We start from the raw sequence: 21,530 nt of genomic DNA, 5'->3' as shown, positions 1-21,530 counted from the left end.
TAGGAAGGAGTAGTTGACAGATAAAAATGTTAATTTGGAGGTTGTTACAAGGGTGTGGCCAGGCTGATGAGTAAAATAAGAGTTGTCCTTGGCTGGACATGAAGAGATGAGGGGCTGTTCTTTCCTTTGTGTCTCCATAACACTTGGATGTATTATCTTTGGCTGTCGTTGTGTCTGACTCTTCTTACTAAACAATGAATAACTTAAGGTAAGGTTGTAGGCATCTTTCTGCTTTTGGAACCAGACATGTATGTAACAGAGTAGGCCCTCCGTATTTGCTTGATTTTTGTTTTGGAGGGTTTTTTTTTTTTTTTGAATTTTTTTTTTTTTTTTTTTTACTTTTTATACACCAGGTTCTTATTAGTCATCCATTTTATACACATCAGTGCATACATGTCAATCCCAATCTCCCAGTTCATCATGCCACCACCCACACCCCCCACCGCTTTCACCTCATGGTGTCTATAAGTTTATTCTCTGCAACTGTATCTCAATTTCTGCCCTGAAAACAGGTTCCTCTCTACAATTTTTCTAGGTTCCACATATATGTGTTAATATCCGATATTTATTTTACTCTTTCTGACTTACTTCACACTACATGACAGTCTCTGGATCCATCCACGTCTCTACAAATGACCCAGTTTTGTTCCTTTTTATGGCTGAGTAATATTCCATTGTATATATGTACCACAACTTCTTTATCCATTCATCTGTCGACGGGCATTTAGGCTGCTTCCATGAACTGGCTATATTGTAAATAGTGCTGCAATGAACATTGGGGTGCATGTGTCTTTTTGAATTATGGTTTTCTCTGGGTAAATGCCCAGTAGTTGGAATGCTGGGTCATATGGTATTTCTATTTTTAGATTTTTAAGGAACCTCTATACTGTTCTCCATAGTGGCTGTATCAATTTACATTCCCACAAACAGTGCAAGAGGGTTCCTTTTTCTCCACACCCTCTCCAGCATTTGTTGTTTGTAGATTTTCTGATTTTCACACCCATTCTAACTGGTGTGAGGTGATACCTCATTGTAGTTTTGATTTGAATTTCTCTAATAATTAGTGATGTTGAGCAGCTTTTCATGTGCCTCTTGTCCATCTGTATGTCTTCTTTGGAGAAATGTCTATTTAGGTCTTCTGCCCATATTCGTATTTGGTTGTTTGTTTTTTTAATATTGAGCTGCATGAGCTGTTTATATATTTTGGAGATTAATCCTTTGTCTGTTGATTCATTTGCAAATATTTGCTCCCATTTTGAGGGTTGTCTTTTCATCTTGTTTATGGTTTCCTTTGCTGTGCAAAAGCTTTGAAGTTTCATTACGTCCCATTTGTTTATTTTTGTTTTTATTTCCATTACTCTAGGAGGTGGATCAAAAAAGATCCTGCTGTGATTCATGTCAAAGAGTGTTTTTCCTATGTTTTCCTCTAAGAGTTTTATAGTGTCCGGTCTTACATTTAGTTCTCTAATCCATTTTGAGTTTATTTTTGTGTATGGTGTTAGAGTGTTCTAATTTCATTCATGTACATGAAGCTGTCCAATTTTCCCAGCAGCACTTATTGAAGGGACTGTCTTTTCTCCACTGTATATCCTTCCCTACTTTCTCATAGATTAGTTGACCATAGCTGCTTGGGTTTATTTCTGGGCTTTCTATCTTGTTCCATTGATCTTTATTTTGTTTTTGTGCCAGTACCATATTGTCTTGATTACTGTAGCTTTGTAGTACAGTCAGAAGTCAGGGAGTCTGATTCCTCCAGCTCCATATTTTTTCCCTCAAGATTGAATTGGCTATTTGGGGTCTTTCGTGTCTCCATACAAATTTTAAGATTTTTTGTTCTAGTTCCATAACAAATGCCATTGTAATTTGATAGGGATTGAATTGAATCTGTAGATTGCTTTAGGTAGTATAGTCATTTTCACAATATTGATTCTTCCAATCCAAGAACATGGTACATCTCTCCATCTGTTGGTATCATCTTTAATTTCTTTCATCAGTGTCTTACAGTTTTCTGCATACAGGTCTTTGGTCTCCCTTGGTAGGTTTATTCCTAGGTATTTTATTCTTTTTGTTACAATGGTAAATGGGAGTGTTTCCTTAATTTCTCTTTCAGATTTTTCATCATTAGTGTATGGGAATTCAAGAGATTTCTGTGCATTAATTTTGTATCCTGCAACTTTGCCAAATTCATTGATTAGCTCTACTAGTTTTCTGGTGGCATCTTTAGGATTCTCTATGTATAGTATCATGTCATCTGCAAACAGTGACAGTTTTACTTCTTTTCCAATTTGTATTCCTTTTATTTCTTTTTCTTCTGTGATTGCAAGGGCTAGAACTTCCAAATATATGTTGAATAATAGTGGTGAGAATGGACATCCTTGTCTCATTCCTGATCTTAGAGGAAATGCTTTCAGTTTTTCACCACTGAGAATGATGTTTGCTGTGTGTTTGTCATATATGGTCTTTATTATGTTGAAGTAGGTTCCTTCTCTGCCCACTTTCTGACCAGTTTTTATCATAAGTCAGTGTTGAATTTTGTCAAAACCTTTTTCTGCATCTATTGAGTTGTTCATATGGTTTTTATTCTTCAGTTTGTTAATATGGTGTATCACATTGTTTGATCTGCATATATTGAAGAATCCTTGCATCTCTGGGATAAATCCCACTTAATCATGGTGTATGATGGTTTTAATGTGTTGTTGGATTCTGTTTGCTAGTATTTTGTTGAAGATTTTTGCATGTATATTCATCAGTGATATTGGTCTGTAATTTTCTTTTTTTGTAGTATCTTTGTGTGGTTTTGGTATCAGGGTGATAGTGGCCTCATAGAATGAGTTTGGGAGTGTTCCTTCCTCTGCAATTTTTTGGAAGAGTTTGAGAAGGGTGGGTATTAGCTTTTCTCTGAATGTTTGATAGAATTCACCTGTGAAGCCACCTGGTCCTGGACTTCTGTTTGTTGGAAGCTTTTTTTTTTTTTTTTTTTTGCTGTAGGTGGGCCTCTCACTGTTGTGGCCTCTCCTGTTGTGGAGCATAGGCTCCAGATGCGAAGATTCAGTGGCCATGGCTCACGGACCTAGCTGCTCTGCGGCATGTGGAATCTTCCCAGACCGGGGCATGAACCCTTGTCCCCTGCATCAGCAGGCAGACTCTCAACCACCAGGGAAGCCCTGTTGGAAGATTTTTAATCACAGTTTCAATTTCATTACCACTGATTGGTCTGTTCATATTTTCTATTTCTCCCTGGTTCAGTCTTGGAAGGTTATACCTTTCTAAGAATTTGTCCATTTTTTCCAGGTTGTCTATTTTATTGGCATAGAGCTGCTTGTGGTAGTCTCTTAGGATACTTTGTATTTATGCCGTGACTCTTATAACTTCTCCTTTTTCGTTTCTAATTTTATTGATTTGAGTCTTCTCCCTCTTTTTCTTGATGAGTCTGGCTAATGGTTTATCAATTTTGTTTATCTTCTCAAAGAACCAGCTTTTAGTTTTATTGATGTTTGCTATTGTTTTCTTTGCTTCTATTTCATTTATTTCTGCTCTGATCATTATGATTTCTTTCCTTCTGCTATGTTTGGGTTTTGTTTATTCTTCTTTCTCTAGTTCCTGTAGGTGTAAGGTTAGATTGTTTATTTGAGATTTTTCTTTTTTCTTGAGGTAGGCTTGTATAGCTATAAAATTCCTTCTTAGAGCTGCTTTTGCCACATCCCATAGGATTTGGATCATCGTGTTTTCATTGTCATTTGGCTCTAGATATTCTTTCATTTCCTCTTTGATTTCTTCAGTGATCTCTTGGTTATTTAGTAACGCATTGTTTAGCCTCCATGTGTTTGTGTTTTTTATGCTTTTTTTCCCTGTAATTGATTTCTAATCTCATAGCATTGTGGTCAGAAAAGATGCTTGATATGATTTCAATTTTCTTACATTTACCAAGGCTTGATTTGTGACCCAAGATGTGATCTATCCCAGAAAATGTTCTGTACGCACTTGAGAAGAAAGTGTAATCTACTGTTTTTGGATAGAATGTCCTATAAATATCCATTATATCTATCTGGTCTCTTGTGTCATTTAAGCTTCTCTCCCTATTAATTTTCTGTTTGGATGATCTGTCCATTGGTATAAGTGAGGTTTTAAAGGCCCCCACTATTATTGTGTTACTGTCGATCTCCTCTTTTATAGCTGTTAGCAGTTGCCTTATATATTGAGGTGCTCCTATGTTGGATGCATATATATTTATAATTGTTATATCTTTTTGGGTTGATCCCTTGATCATTATGTAGTGTCCTTCCTTGTCTCTTGTAATATTCTTTATTTTAAAGTCTATTTTATCTGATATGAATATTGCTACTCCAGCTTTCTTTTGATTTTCATTTTCATGGAATATCTTTTTCCATCCCTTCACTTTCAGTCTATATGTGTCCCTATATCTGAAGTGGGTCTTTGTAGACAGTATATATATGGGTCTTGCTTTTGTATCCATTCAGCAAGCCTGCGTCGTTTGGTTGGAACATTTAATCCATTCACGTTAAAGGTAATTATCGATATGTATGTTCCTATTACCATTTTCTTAATTGTTATTGGTTTGTGTTTGTAGGTCCTTTTCATCTCTTGTGTTTCTCACTTAGAGAAGTTCCTGTAGCATTTGTTGTAGAGCTGGTTTGGTGGTGCTTAATTCTCTTAGTTTTTAGTGGTCTGTAAAACTTTTGATTTCTCCATCTAATCTGAATGAGATCCTTGCTAGGTAGAGTAATCTTGGTTGTAGGTTCTTCCCTTTCATCACTTTAAGTATATCATGCCACTCCTTTCTGGCTTGTAGAGTTTCTGCTGAGAAATCAGCTGTTAACATTATGAGAGTTCCGTTGTATGTTATTTGTCATTTTTCCCTTGATGCTTTCAGTAATTTTTCTTTGTCTTTAATTTTTACCAATTTGATTACTATGTCTTGGCATTTTTCTCCTTGTGTTTATCCTGTATGGGACTGTCTGCACTTCCTGGACTTGGGTGCCTATTTCCTTTCTCACATTAGGGAAGTTTTCTACTATAATCTCTTCAAGTATTCTCCAGTCCTTTTTCTCTGTCTTCTGGGACCCCTATAATGAGAATGTTGTTGCATTTAATGTTGTCCCAGAGGTCTCTTAGGCTGTCTTCATTTCTTTTCATTCTTTGATCTTTATTCTGTTCCACAGCAGTGAAATCCATCATTCTGTGTTCCAGGTCACTTATCCATTCTTCTGCCTCAGTTATTCTGCTATTGATTCAGTCTAGTGTAGTTTTCATTTCAGTTACCGTATTGTTCATCTCTGCTTGTTTGTTCTTTACTTCTTCTAGATCTTTGTTAAACATTTCTTACATCTTCTCTATCTTTGCCTCCATTCTTTTTCCAAGGTCCTGGATCATCTTCACTATCATTATTCTGAATTCTTTTTCTGGAAGGTTGCTTATCTCCACTTCATTTAGTTGTTTTACTGGGGTTTTATCTTGTTCCTTCATCTGGTACATATCCCTCCGTCTTTTCATCTTGTCTATCTTTCTGTGAATGTATGTTTTGTTCCACAGGCTGCAGGATTGTAGTTCTTCTTGCTTCTGCTGTCTGCCCTCTGGTGGATGAGGTTATCTAAGAGGCTGTGCAAGCTTCCTGATGGGAGGGACTGGAGGTAGGTAGAGCTGGCTACTGCTTTGGTGGGCAGAGCTCAGTAAAAGTTTAATCCACTTGTCTGCTGATGGGTGTGGCTGGGTCTCCTCCCTATTGGTTGCTTGGCCTGAGGTGACCCAACACAGGAGCCTACCCAGGCTCTTTGATGGGTCTAATGGCGGACTCTGGGAGGGCTCATGCCAAGGAGTACTTCCCAGAACTTCTGCTGCCAGTGTCCTTGTCCTCATGGTGAGAGAAAGCCACCCCCTAACTCTGCAGGAGACCCTCCAACATTAGCAGGTAGGTCTGGTTCAGACTCTATGCGGTCACTGCTCCTTTCCCCTGGGTCCTGATGTGCACACTACTTTGTGTGTGCCCTCCAAGAGTGGAGTCTTTGTTTCCCCCAGTCTTGTTGAAGTCCTGCAATCAAATCCTGCTAGCCTTCAAAGTTTCATTCTCTAGGAATTCCTCCTCCCATTGCAGACCCCCAGGTTCAGAAGCCTGACGTGGGGCTCAGAATCTTCTCACCAGTGGGTGGACTTCTGTGGTGTAAGTGTTCTCCAGTTTGTGAGTCACCCACCCAGCAGTTATGGGATTTGATTTTATTGTGATTGTGCCCCTCTTACCATCTCCTTGTGGCTTCTCCTTTGTCTTTGGATGTGGGGTATCATTTCTGGTGAGTTTCAGTGTCTTCCTGTGGATGATTGTTCAGCATTTCAGAATTTGCTTGTTGAATGAAACTGTAAATGAATGAATGAACAAAAGTGAGGGAGGAGTGTGCATGTGTGTGCATGTGTGTGTGTGTGGTGAGTGGGACTGACTCAAGCTTCACATATACGTAACATTTTTTCCTGAAAAGTTTAAAATGAGCGTTAAGTAGTAGTGCAGATCCTGCTGGGTTTGGAAAGCCTCAGAGTCAGAAAGTCCCATCAGCATATTCTTGTACATTTTCTCAGCTCAGGGCATCGCTGAAGCAGAGAAGCAGAAGAGACTGACCACTGATACTCTACCGCCTTTGACTCATGACTCCATTAGTAAATCGGGAAGAGACCAGACACTTGGCATATCCCTTCCTTCCTACCATGTGGGAATGCTGGGAGACTTGCTGTCACATAGTGTAAAGGTGATCCAGAAAGACTCACTGAACTGAGGAGATGTCTGTAAATTAAGTTTTGCTTCTTAAAGAATAACCCTAAGCACACCATATAATTTATACTATTAGATGTGACTCTGTTAATTCCCTGAGATATTTATTATTTCCTCTTCAATTCCATTATCTTCACAGGCACTGAAGTCTAATTTACATATTAATAGTTTTACCAAATCACTGGCTTAAAGAAACTTTTGAGTATTTATCCTGTGTTCCAATCTCCTGAAACTTCCGGGGTTTCTCTGTTTACCCCACACTTTTACAGGTCTCAGACTAAATATTTCAGAGTTGGCAAGATGTTTTTATAAATTTTCCTGATTATAAATTTACATACCACATTCAAATATGCAAAGAAATTATGGCTTCTATACTTTTCATAATTCATCTAATCATCTTAAGAAGCCCTTCCTTATTTAGTAGCAGGTGCAAAAGGATACTATATTTAGTCCAATTCAGTAAACTCATTTGCTAACTTAAATAGCATCTGATGTATAATTCAGTCTCTTGGATAAATCTGTTTTTATGCTTCCTCATTTTCTGCTTCTATCCAATATGGATCAGGGAATATGGAGAAGGGAGCTTAGGTGACCATGTGGAGGCAGGGAAGAGGATCAGTCCCAGAGCTAAGTGCCAAGGTCCTTGAAGCATCTCCTTACCTCCTCTAGATATAGGTAATGCCATGTTTCCTCTGCTCAGTGGTGCCCTGCTGGCATCTGATGGTTAAGTCTGTAGTTCATGAACTTGGAAGATTTTCTTTCTTGGTTGAGTAAGATCCTAGAGGAGTCAAAGCCTAAGGATTCAGTCCCCCACCTTGGTCCTGGATTGGGCTGAGTATCTCCCATGTATCTTGCTGTAGCTCTCATCTTGGGACCACTTGTCCCCAGTGTAGTCACCTTTCTTTACACATTCACCAGCCAGCATCATCAACTACTCTCCAAGTCTGCCCCAGAGTGTGCAGAAATTCTGGTACCCCTTCTACATCACATAGGATTTAAAAATTTTCTAATTATATCAGACTTCTGTTGCATTCTGCTTTACCTGCTTAACAAAATTTGAGTTCTCAAATTTCTTCTCTTGCCGTATTTACTCCTTTGGTGATCTTATTTAGTACCATGGCTTTAAATATCAACTATAAACTAATGGTTCCCAAATATGTATCTATATCCCAGACCTTTCTCTGGATTCTAGATTTGAATAACCAACTGCCTACCCAACAAATCCACATGGGTGTCTAACAGGTCTTTTAAACTTATATGTCTAAAATGGAACTATTTCTCTTCCCCTCAAACTTACTCCTTTCTCAATCTTCCTCAACTCAGTAAATAGCACCTTCACTCTTTCAGATACTTAGCATAATATGTTAGCTTTACCCATGATTTTCTTACACTCCACATCCAATCCATTGGGAAATTCTCTGGCACTGCCTTTAAACTACATCCACACTATCACACCAAAAATAATAAAATCCCAAGGAATAAACTTAACCAAGGAGGTGAAAGACCTATACTCTGAAAACTATAGAATATTGATTAAGGAATTTGAAAATGATACACTGAAATGAAAAGATATACCATTTTTTTGGATTACAAGAATTAACGTTGTTAAAAAGTCCATACTACCCAAAGCAATCTGCAGATTTAATACAATCCCTATCAATTTATGCATGACATTTTTCACAAAACTAGAACAACTAATACTAAAATTTATGTAAAGCCACAAAAGACCCTAAATTGCCAAAGCAATCTTGAGAAAAAAGAATGAAACTGGAGGTATCACACTCCCTGTCTTTGATACTACAAAACTACAGTAATCAAAATAGCATGGTATTGGTATGAAAACAGACACATAGAACAGAATAGAGAGCCCAGAAATGAAACCACATTTATATGAGCAATTAATCTACAACAAAGGATGCAAGAATATACAGAGAAGGAAAGGCAGTCTCTTCAATAAGTGATGCTGTGAAAACTGGACAGCTACATGTAAAACAATGTGATTAAAACATTTTCTCATACAATATACAAAAATACACTCAAAATGGATTAAAGACCTAAGTGTAAGATCTGAAATCATAAAACTCATAGAAAAGAACACTCTTTGACATAAATTGTAGTAATATCTTCTTGGATCAGCCCCCTGAGGCAAAATGAATAAAAGCAAAAGTAAACAAATAGAGCCTAATTAAACTTAAAAGTTTTTGCACAGCAAAGGAAACCATTGACAAAATGAAAAGACAAGCTACCAAATGGGAGAAAGTACAAATGATATGACTGGTAAGGTGTTAATATCCAAAATACATAAACAACTCATACAACTCAATATCAAAAACAAACAAACAGATTAAGAAGTGGGCAGAAGATCTAAATAGACATTTTTCTACAGAAGACATAAAGATGGCCAACAGAAACATGAAAGGATGCTCAACATTGTTAATCCTCAGAGAAATGCTAGTCAAACCACAATGAGATATCACCTCACACCTGTCACAACGGCTATCATCAAAAAGAATACAGGCGAGACCTCCAAGATGGCAGAAATACATCTACATGTGGAACAACTCCTAGAGAACACCTACTGAATGCTGGCAGAAGACCCCAGACTTCCCAAAAGGCAAGAAACTCTCCACGTACCTGGGTAGGGCAAAAGAAAAAACAGAGACAAAAGAATAGGGATGGGACCTGCACCTCTGGGAGGGAGCTGTGAAGGCAGAAAAGTTTCCACAAACTAGGAAGCACCTTCACTGGCGGAGACAGGGCGTGGTTGGGGGGGAAACTTCGGAGACACAGAGGAGAGTGCAGCAATAAGGTCGCAGGGCAAAGCAGAGAGATAAAGATTCCCATGCAGAGGATCGGTGCCAAGCAGCACTCACCATCCCGAGAGGCTTGTCTGCTCACCCACCGGGACGGGTGGGGGCTGGGAGCTGAGGATCTGGCTTCAGAGTTTAGATCCCAGGGAGAGGACTGTGGTTGGCTGCATGAACACACCCTGAAGGGGACTATTGCACCACAGCTAGCCAGGAGGGAGTCCAGGAAAATGTCTGGAACTGCCTAAGAGGCAAGAGAGCATTCTTTTGGGGTGCGAAAGGAAAGGGGATTCAGAGCACCAACTAAACCAGCTCCAGAGAAGGGTGGGAGTCATGGCTATCAGTGCAGAGACCAGAGACGGACATGAAACATTAAGGATACTGCTGCAGCCACCAAGAAGCCTGTGTGCAAGCACAGGTCAGTATCTACACCTCCCCTCCCAGGAGCCTGTGCAGCCCACCACTGCCAGTGTCCCGTGATCCAGGGACATCTTCTCTGGGGAAAACACAGCATGCCTCAGGCTGTTGCAACGTCATGCTGGCCTCTGTCGTCGCAGGCTTGCCCTGAATTCCATAGCCCTTCTTCCCTCCCGGTCTGAGTGAGCCAGAGCTCCCTAATCACCTGCTCCTTTAACCTTGTCTTGTCTGAGTGAAGAACAGATGCCCCTAGGCGACCTACATGCAGAGGCGGGGCAAATGCAAATCTAAACCCCAAGAGCTGTGTGAACAAAGAAGAGAAAGGTAAATCTCTCCCAGCAGCCCCAAGAGCAGTGGATTAAGCCTCCACAATTAACTTGATGTACCCTGTATCTGTGGAATACCTGAATAGACAATGAATCATCCCAAAATTGAGGCAGTGGACTTTGGGAGCAACGATATGTATATTTCTTTCCTTTTTCTCTTTTTGTGCGTGTGTATGTGTATGCTTCTTTGTGTGATTTTGTCTGTATAGCTTTGCTTTTACCATTTGTCCTAGGGTTCTGTCTGTCCGTTTGTCTTTTGGTTTTTTTTTTTTTTTTTTTTTTTGGTGTGGGTGTGTGTTTTTATTGATTTTTTTAGTATAGTTTTTAGCTCTTTTTATCATTGGTGGATTTGCTGTTTTGGTATGGTTGCTCTCTTCTTTCTTTCTTTTGTTTTCTTTTTAAATTACATTTTAATTGTTTTAATTTTTAATAATTATTTTTATTATTTATTTTAATAATTTTATTTTATTTATTTTTTATTTCTTTCTCTTTTCCCCTCTTCTTCTGAGCCAAGGGGCTGACAGGGTCTTGGTGCTCTGGCCAGGTGTCAGGCCTCTGCCTCTGAGGGGGTAGAGCTGAGTTCAGGATATTGGTCCACCAGAGACTTCCTGGCACCCCATAATATCAAACAGTGTAAGCTCTCCCAGAGGTCTCCATCTCAACAGTAAGACCCTGATCCACTAAACAACTAGCAAGCTACAGTGCTGGACATCCTACACAAAAAAACTAGCAAGACAAAACATAACACCACCCATTAGCAGAGAGGCTGCCTAAAATCATAATAAGGTCATAGAAACCCCAAAACACACCACCAGACGTGGACCTGCCCACCAGAAGGACAAGATCCAGCCTGATCAACCAGTACACAGGCACTAGTCCCCTTCACCAGGAAGCCTACACAACTCACTGAACCAACCTTAGCCACTGGGGGCAGACACCAAAAACAACGAGAACTACAAACCTGCAGCCTGCAAAAAGGAGACACCAAACACAGCAAGTTAAGCAAAATGAGAAGACAGAAAAACAAAGCAGCTGAAGGAGCATGGTATAAACCCACCAGAGAAAACAAAAGAAGAGGAAATAGGCAGTCTACCTGAAAAAGAATTCAGAGTAATGATGGTAAAGATGATCCAAAATCTTGGAAATACAATGGAGAAAATACAAGAAACTTTTAACAAGGGCCTAGAAGAACTCAAGAGCAAACAAACAATGATGAACAACACAATAAATGAAATTAAAAATTCTCTAGAAGGAATCAATAGCAGAACAACTGAGACAGAAGAACGGATAAGTGACCTGGAAGACAAAATAGTGGAAATAACTACCACAGAGCAGAATAAAGAAAAAAAATGAAAATAATTGAGGACGGTCTCAGAGACTTCTGGGACAACATTAAATGCAGCAACATTCTCATTATAGGGGTCACAGAAGAAGAAGAAGAAAGAAATGGACTGAGAAAATATTTGAAGAGATTAGAATTGAAAACATCCCTAATATGGAAAAGGAAATAGTCAATCAAGTCTAAGAAGCACAGAGAGTCCCATACAGGATAAATCCAAGGAGAAATATGCCAAGACATATGTTAATCAAACTATCAAAAATTAAATACAAAGAAAAAATATTAAAAGCAGCAAGGGAAAAACAACAAATAACATACAAGGGAATCCCTGTAAGGTTAACAGCTGATTTTTCAGCAGAGACTCTGCAATCCAGAAGAGAGTGTCAAGACATATTTAAAGCGATGAAAGGGAAAAAACTACAACCAAGATTACTCTTCCCAGAAATGATCTCATTCAGATTTGATGGAGAAATTAAAACCTTTAGAGACAAACAAAAGCTGAGAGAGTTCAGCACCCAAACCAGCTTTACTAAAAATGCTAAAGGAAGTTCTCTAGGCAGGAAATACAAGAGAAGGAGAAGACCTACAATAACACACCCAAAACACTTAAGAAAATGGTAATAGGAACATACACATTGATAATTACGTTAAACGTAAGTGGATTAAATGCTCCCACCAAAGACATAGACTGGCTGAATGGATACACAAACAAGACCCTTATATATGCTGTCTACAAGAGACCCACTTCAGAACTAGGGACACATACAGACTGAAAGTGAGGGGATGGAAAAAGATATTCCATGCAAATGGAAATCAAAAGAAAGCTGCAGTAACAATTCTCATATCAGACAAAATAGGCTTTAAAATAAAGACTATTACAAGAGACAAAAAAGGACACTACATAATGATTAAGGGATTGATCCAAGAAGATATAACAATTGTAAATATTTATGCACCCAACATAGGAGCACCTCAATACATAAGGCAAAGGCTAACAGCCTTCAAAGGGGAAATCAACAGTAACACAATCACAGTAGGGGACTTTAACACCCCACTTTCACCAATGGACAAATCATCCAAAATGAAAATAAATAAGGAACCACAAGCTTTAAATGATACCTTAAACAAGATGGACTTAATTGATATTTATAGGACACTCCATCCAAAAACAGCAGAATACACTTACTTCTCAAGTGCTCATGGAACATTCTCCAGGATAGATCATATCTTGGGTCACAAATCAAGCCTTGCTAAATTTAAGAGAATTAAAATCATTTCAAGTATTTTTCCAATCACAACACTATGAGACTAGATATCAATTACAGGAAAAACTCTGTAAAAAATACAAACACATGGAGGCTAAATAATACACTACTAATAACCAAGAGATCACTGAAGAAATCAAAGAGGAAATCAAAAAATGCCTAGAAACAAATGACAATGAAAACACGATGATCCAAAACCTATGGGATGCAGCAAAAGCAGTTCTAAGAGGGAAGTATATAGCAATACGATCCTACCTCAAGAAACAAGAAACATCTCAAATAAACAACCTAACCTTACACCTAAAGCAATTAGAGAAAGAAGAACAAAAAAATCCCAAAGTTAGCAGGGAGGAAAGAAAACATAAAGATCAGATCAGAAATAAATGAAAAAGAAATGAAGGAAACAATAGCAAAGGTCAATTCTTTGAGAAGATAAGCAAAATTGATAAACCATTAGCCAGACTCATCAAGAAAAAAAGGAGAAGACTCAAATCAATAATTTCAGAAATGAAAAAGGAGAAGTAACAACTGACACTGCAGAAATACAAAGGATCATGAGAGATTACTACAAGTAACTATATTCCAGTAAAATAGACAAACTGGAAGAAATGGACAAATTCTTAGAAAAGCACAACACTCCGACACTGAAACAGGAAGAAATAGAATATATAAACAGACCAATCACAAGGACTGAAATTGAGACTGTGATCAAAAATCTTCCAACAAACAAAAACCCAGCACCAGAAGACTTCACAGGCGAATTCTATCAAACATTTAGAGAAGAGCTAACACCTATCCTTCTCAAACTCTTTCAAAATATAGCAGATGGAGGAACACTCCCAAACTCATTCTACGAGGCCACCATCACCCTGATACCAAAACCAGACAAAGATGTCACAAAGAAAGAAAACTATAGGCCAATATCAGTGATGAACATTGATGCAAAAATCCTCACAAAAATACTAGCAAACAGAATCCAACAGCACATTAAAAGGATCATACACCATGATTAAGTGGGGTTTATCTCAGGATTGCAAGGATTCCTCAATATACACAAATCAATCAATGTGATACACCATATTAAAAAACTGAAGGAGAAAAACCATCTGATCATCTCAGTAGATACAGAAAAAGCTTTTGACAAAGTTCAACACCCATTTATGATGAAAACCCTCCAGCAAGTAGGCATAGAGGGAACTTACCTCAACATAATAAAGGCCATATATGACAAACCCACAGCCAACATCGTCCTCAATGGTGAAATACTGAAAGCATTTCCACTAAGATCAGGAACAAGACAAGGTTGCCCACTCTCACCACTATTATTCAACATGATTTTGGAATTTTTAGCCACAACAATCAGAGAAGAAAAAGAAATAAAAGGAATCCAAATCAGAAAAGAAGTAAAGCTGTCACTGTTTGCAAATGACATGATTCCATACACAGAGAATCCTAAAGACGCTACCAGAAAACTACTAGAGCTAATCAATAAATTTGGTAAAGTAGCAGGATACAAAATTAATGCACAGGAATCTCTTTCATTCCTATACACTAATGATGAAAAATCTGAAACAGAAATTAAGGAAACACTCCCATTTACCATTGCAACAAAGAGAATAAAATATCTAGGAATAAACCTACCTAAGGAGACAAAGACCTGTATGCAGAAAACTATAAGACACTGCTGAAAGAAATTAAAAATTATACAAACATATGGAGATATATACCATATTCATGGATTGGAAGAATCAACGTTCTGAAAATGACTATAGTACCCAAACTAATCTACAGAATCAATGTAATCTGTATCAAACTACCAATGGCAATTTTCACAGAACTAGAACAAAAAAATTCACAATTTTTATGGAAACACAAAAGACCCCAAATAGCAAAAGCAAGCTTGTGAAAGAAAAACGGAGCTGGAAGACTAGGCTCCCGAAATCAGACTACACTACAAAGATACAGTAATCAAGACAGTATGGTACTGGTACATAAACAGAAATATAGATCAGTGAAACAGGCTAGAAACCCCAGAGATAAACCCACTCACATATGGTCACCTTATTTTTGATAAAGGGGGCAAGAATAGACAATGGAGAAAAGACAGCTTCTTCAATAAATCGTGCTGGGAAAAGTAGACAGCTACATGTAAAAGAATGAAGTTAGAACACTCCCTGACACCAAACTCAAAAATAAACTCAAAATGGATTTAAGACCTAAATGTAAGGCCAGACACTCTAAAATTCTTAGAGGAAAACACTCTGACATGATTCACAGCAGGATCTTTTTTGACCCACCTCCTAGCGAAATGGAAAAAAAAAACAAAAATAAAAAATGGGACCTAATGAACCTTAAAAACTTTTGTACAGCAAAAGAAACCATAAACAAGATGAAAAGACAATCCTCAGCATGGGAGAAAAATATTTGCAAATGAAGGAAATGACAAAGGATTAACCTCCAAAATTTATAAGCAGCTCATGCAGCTCAATATCAAGAAAACCCACAACCCAATCCGAAAATGGGCTGAAAACCTAAACAGACATTTCTCTAAAGAAGATATACAGATTGCCAACAAACACTGAAATCCCTTTCTCCATTTTACTGCGTTATTTCTCTTTGTAGCACTTATCTTCAGATCTATGCATTTATTTATTCAGTCTCTTCCCTCAACTGGAGGGTAAGATCTATAATGTCAAGAACTTAAGTCTGTTTATTACTTTATTTCCAGTGCCTAGAATGACAACTGGCACACAGTGAGTACACCACAAATTTTTGGTGATACAATGTCTCTACTATATTGCTTATATCATAATATGAGAAAAGTCCAGAAGATTTCCCAGCACAGATTTTGCTCCAGTTCCCTGTTCTGGGTTTCTGTTTGATGGCACCAGCAGAACTTTCTGATGTCTTCCAGTGAGCTTCCTCTACCTTGCCATCTATGGGTTTATTTTTTACCATCTAAGTTGTGAGGAAAGTATGTGAAATTTGGTATTATTTTAAAGATTTAACTAAAAGTTAAATTTAGGAGAATTTCCAGAACTGCTTGTTACAAACACTCTCTGCTGTGACTGATGTGACAGAGAACATGGTTTGTTAGATGTAAGTCTAAATTTGGGGAACGAAGAGGGAGGTAATAATCATAATAAAATTAATTGTGTTCAAAACTACTACTTATCGTATGCTGACTTTGTTCCAAAAACCTATGTATATGACCTTCACAATAGCCCTAGAAAATAGATATTAGTACTTCTGTTTTATAGGAGAGGAATCCAGGGCCTGAGTCATTACTAACACAATTAAAAGTCACAAATTTAATAAGAGGCTGAGCTGGGATTGCTGACTATAAATTTTTTCCACCATACGATGCTGAATTCACAGTTGTCTTCAAAAGGATGTTGGCAGCCTATATGTTTTTGAAAACTGTCTGCAGCACTGTTTGAAAATTATCTTAAAATCCTTTCAGAGAAACATGGCAGGATAGCTTCTTATAGCGTGAACTAAAAGAGCCCACAATTTTTGTGACTGTGCGGGTTATCAAGCTTATTTGTCTGGGATTATGTGCAAGCTAATGATCATATTGCTTCGCCAATTACCATGATTATAGAAAGATCTTTCATCTGGAACAGTGAGGGTGGCCTTTGGCAGTGCAGAGAGGGGAGAGTGGACAACACAGTACGTCACAATGGGAAGCCTCCACCCTGAGCTTCCGCAGAAGCAGCAGGACAATGAAGGGAAAAGAAAAGTAGTTACCTATGTATGAGTGATGACTGCTGAAAGTCATCCTCCCCACAGCAGTTAGAGCCTGGGTTTTACGGCCTCTACATTATCACAGCAGGACCTAATGCTGAGAGCTTGAGTGGGAACGCTACATCTTTCACTTTGGTGCTCATGCCTCCACTGTGTTTCTCATAGTCCTGCTGTGTTTCTTAAAGGTCTCATGGGGCAGTCATCCATCACAGGTGGCATTGATCATGCCCTCTCATAACTTAGGCCTGTTACTTAGAGTCACACTGCATTGCTTCTCTGAAGTCACATAAAACCTTATCTCTTTTACTGGATGCTGTTCACCTACTTAATGATTCCACACACAGCAACACTTTCATAAAGGTAGCCTGATCGTTCCTAAGGTTATAAGCTCATGCCTGCCAAACCACAAGCTAGGAAAAAACAGGCTTCAAAAGTCCCTCTGTGTGATGATTTGAAGATAGCATAATAGTGTGACACATTAGTATACTCACAGGGAGAAAATAGTACCTGTTGTTTGCATTCAGTTATCAAAGCAGGGGAGAGGTCTGCCTGTAAAAGAGACGGAAGTGGTCTCCAAAATCATTTTCAGGTATAAAACCCTGCACACTACATCCTTTCCTAATTAACATCAATTGTACATTCTACAGTCTGTTCCCCCAGCACTGTGGTTGCATTTATTATAATCTTGTTTGAGAAGCAGGGCAGTGATTGGCAATGATTTTCTTTACAAATCCCATGTGATGTATAATTTGGTTTTCTAATTGTGCATGTTTGCACAATCTGTTTCCTACTCCTGCTAGATTACTATGAGTTGAAAGGCTTGTCAGTGTGGAATTACATTTTCTCAATAAGGTCTTGGGTCTGCTTGTGCCTCTAGTGATGACAGAATTTGAACATGCTCAGAATTATGGAGTTCTCACATGTATCACAACTGCTACAGTAGCTATACCAACAGAGGGCAGTAGAAGCCAGCTGGAAATCGATGAAGTTTCACTGCAAAAACACTTGAGTTGGGTCCTGAGGGGTGAGCAGGAGCTTGACAAACAAAGAGGAGGGAGAAAGACAGACCTTTTAAATAGCACCAACAGCATATGGAAAATGCCATATGGTGCAGCAAGCCCTGTTTAGAAAATGGTGATTAGTTTCCTGTGCTTACAACAATTAAGTTATCTGTATCATGTTATTCTCTCCCTAGTTGGAGCCTTTTGTTTCTTGAGTTATGTGGAATTTGATGTATCACTTAAACCTTAATGATAGTTACATCAGAGGGAGCCATGAGGCTTACAAAGAGCAAGAAACAACTTCTATGTGAGGTTTGAGTTTTGGGAAGAATTCTCTCCTTGCTCTGTGACTCATTTTCCCCACTGATAAAACAAAAGCATCAACTGCCCTCTGTCTAAAGATAATCAGTGAGTGAAATGTGTTGGGCCCACAGTCAGTAGACTACTTCTCCTCTCTGGGATCTCGACAATGTTTCTGGGGGAACAGGAAGCAGAGAGAGGAGACTGGGAGTTGTCGCTGTGGTCTCTCTGAGATGTACCCACTATCTATGTGTACTTTGGAATGTACACTCACCTTAGTACCTCAAGGCTTTTGGTAAATAAAATGTACCTCTCACAAAAGTGTTGGGAAGCCCTACATATGGAAAATGATTGGAATCCCTTGGAAACCTAGGATACATGTATTATCTCGTTACATGCAGTCACAGAGGACTTGGGGTCACTAATTTTAGAAAAGAAAAGTCAGGAAAATACACCCACAAGTCTTCACAGTGTCTTACAAATAGGTAATCTACAAGTCAGATGGAGTAAATTTTATGTTTGAGAATAAGCAATTCTCTTGAGGGGAAGAATAGTTCATTGCTGCTGTAGAAGAAAAGGAAGCTGAGTAGAGAGCAGTGAAACCATGAAATCTCTCTTTCCAGCTGTGTTTAGATTTTCCCTGGATTTTCTGTAACACTGGGGTAGAGGTTGACATTTTTCACCATGATTCCCTTGCCATAAGTAATTTAAGTATTCCAAAAGGTCTAACAGGGTAACTTACGGGGAGTCCAACGATCCTGTTCAACAGTGGTTAAAGGCAGGCTGTACAGGAGGAAGAGTCTGCGGCCCCTTCAGCAAATCAGGCAGTCAGGGCAGTCAGAGCCCTTCCTTCTCACCTGCTTCTTACACATCCCACAGTGCTGAGCTTTACAGTTCACACAAGGAGATGGCCTTAGACTCAGCCCTCAGACGGAAGGTTCATTTCTCCCTCTGGCTCCTGCCATCCTGTGGTTCGTTCTCAACCAGGACAAGAGAAAGCCTTACGCTTAGGAAGCTTAGAAACAGTTACTGGGTGAGGCAAACCCTTTGGTTTCCACTAGCCTTTTCCATGCACAGAAAAGGCAGGGCACCTACTTTCTCCCTTAGATGAGAAGCAACATAAATTGATCATAAAATCATTGAAGAAGAAAAATGGTAAGAAAAAAATAACTAATTTACCTGATATATGGAGGTCATTTACAACCTACTAGGATGTTCTGATTCACTTGAGACAGTAAATTTCACAACCTACTAGGATGTTCTGATTCACTTGAGACAGTAAATTTCACAACCTACTAGGATGTTCTGATTCACTTGAGACAGTAAAGTTTATGTGACAAAGATGACAATTGGGAAAAAGTAAGTGGGAGAATGCAAAGGAGCAAACATTTTGTTTTCCCCTTGTCCTCACATTACATCTTCCCTGCTTCTTACTGTGGAAATTACTACCTTTCTCTATGACCTATGCCTCGACTCTTTTCCAGGTTGAAATTGAGGCATGCTATCTTGCTCTTCATTTGGACTGATGGGTGTGACTCAGTTCTCTTGATTGTCCTATAGTTTCAATTTTCTTGCTGTATCTAATAGTCTTTATTATATTCTGTTCAAAGAACTGACTTTGAGATTAGAGGGAATCTTCCATACTAGGAGATAACAGTTTGCTTGGTTCTGGCTCCTCTGAAAATTAAAAATCATGAAGAGATTGCACAACTAAAGATTGTTTATTGCATACTATCCTTTATTTATTTATTTTCTTTTTTTTAGACATAGCGTGACTAAATCTATGAATTGTAAGGGACCTCAGTGGTCATTTAGTCTAATGTTTCCCAGAGTACACAATATGAGTCTAGCTTGTACAAGGAGGAAATATTTTTAAAATTTTAACAAATTTTTACTTTAATATGCATTATAAAAGTTTTAAACAGTGCAAGGAAACCATGATTTCAAGGATATTGTTGTATAGGATAAATATGTATGTGGATATGGCAATAATCGTAAGGTTCTTATGGGTGATTAAAGCTTGGGGAACACTGGCATGTCTATTCTTTCTTTCAACAACTGGGGAAACCGAGGCCCAGAAGACAAGTGACTAGCTCAAGGTTGCACAGCTAATTTCTAGTAAACTTGGGGTTTAAACCCAGGATGTGAGACTTTTCATCGATTCACCATTTTCTCCATCTTAATAAATGTCTAACATTGTTCTCTGCTGTAACCACAAATCCAGTTTTTTTATATTATGAAAACATGTACCTAATTTCAATGCATCAGACATAAAAATACAATTTGCAAACAATGTTTAATATAATATCTAATGAATACTGAAAAGTGATTTTGACGACTTGGCTGTGAAGTAGAAGGGTCTTCATCCCCTTTATGTCTGTAGCATGTATAATCTCTCTAGCGTGCCTATCAGTCTCTGTGGATTGTACTCCACAGTTAAGCAAGGACAGAGAACTTTAATGAACTAAGTTGGATACCACTATTTTCTATGAAATCATACCTGCCATCCACTATTCTTATTATTCTTTTTGTTCCGTAATTTGGAGCCCTGTGTTTCTGCTACAATGGACCACGAACAACAGTAATCATTAAGCTCTCACTATGTGCCAGGCACTCTTCTAAGTGCTCTTTACTCAGGAGTAAACTATTTTTACTCAATCAGGCTCGCAAAGGTTAGGCAACTTGCCCAATATTAGAAAGTGAGTGAGGAGGTTTTGTCCCAGGCCGTCTGCTCCAGTGTCCCCACTCTTGGTCTGTGTTCACAGCAAACCCAAGAATTTTGTCCCAAATTTTTAAAACATTCTCTATAAATTTGTCTTAGCTTTTACACTATGTAATACTGAGAAACTCAATATAGTCTGTGTATAATTGGACAGTAAAACTTGTTTTAAAAACAGCTTTGTTTTCGAAACTTCATGCTGTGTATAAAAATGCTATCACACATAATTTAACAAAGTCCCTCAGAGAGGATTATAGGGGGCTGGAAATTAGTAGGGTAATTAAAATGTATTATACGCAAAATAATTTTAAAATTATGCAGAGCAGAATGGATGAAGTGAGAAAGTACAATGAGAAGGATGATTCCGAATGAAAACAGAAGTAACTAACAATGGTGATAATAATTATTGCAGCTACAATGTGCTGAGATCTTAATATGGCCTAGTACTCTTTTGAATACTGATTTATATATTTAAATTCTCACAAAAACTCTTTGAGGTATTATCATTCTAATTTTACAGGTGAGGAAACAGTCTCAGGGAGCTTATGTCATGTGTCCCTGTGACCAGCTGGTGGTAGCAGAGCCATGGTTTGAACCCAGGTCCAGTTATCACATTTCACCTCTTTCTATTCCTGGAAGCTCATAGAGCATCTCTGGCATGTGACACCATGTTCTTTTGTTCTGTCTTTTTCTGAGTCATGAAAGAAGAACATACTGAAATATTTTCCTTCCGGGTAAGAGCTGACCCTCTATTCCCCAAGGGATTTAGCAGGGTTAAGGAGGCCTCTGGGGGCCTCTCAGCAAGAGAAATCTCCTAAATGGCTCCATCTCAAATAT

This window comes from Phocoena sinus, chromosome 8, assembly GCF_008692025.1.
Source record: "Phocoena sinus isolate mPhoSin1 chromosome 8, mPhoSin1.pri, whole genome shotgun sequence".
NCBI classification, from domain to species: domain Eukaryota; kingdom Metazoa; phylum Chordata; class Mammalia; order Artiodactyla; family Phocoenidae; genus Phocoena; species Phocoena sinus.
This window is presented reverse-complemented; position numbering follows the sequence as displayed.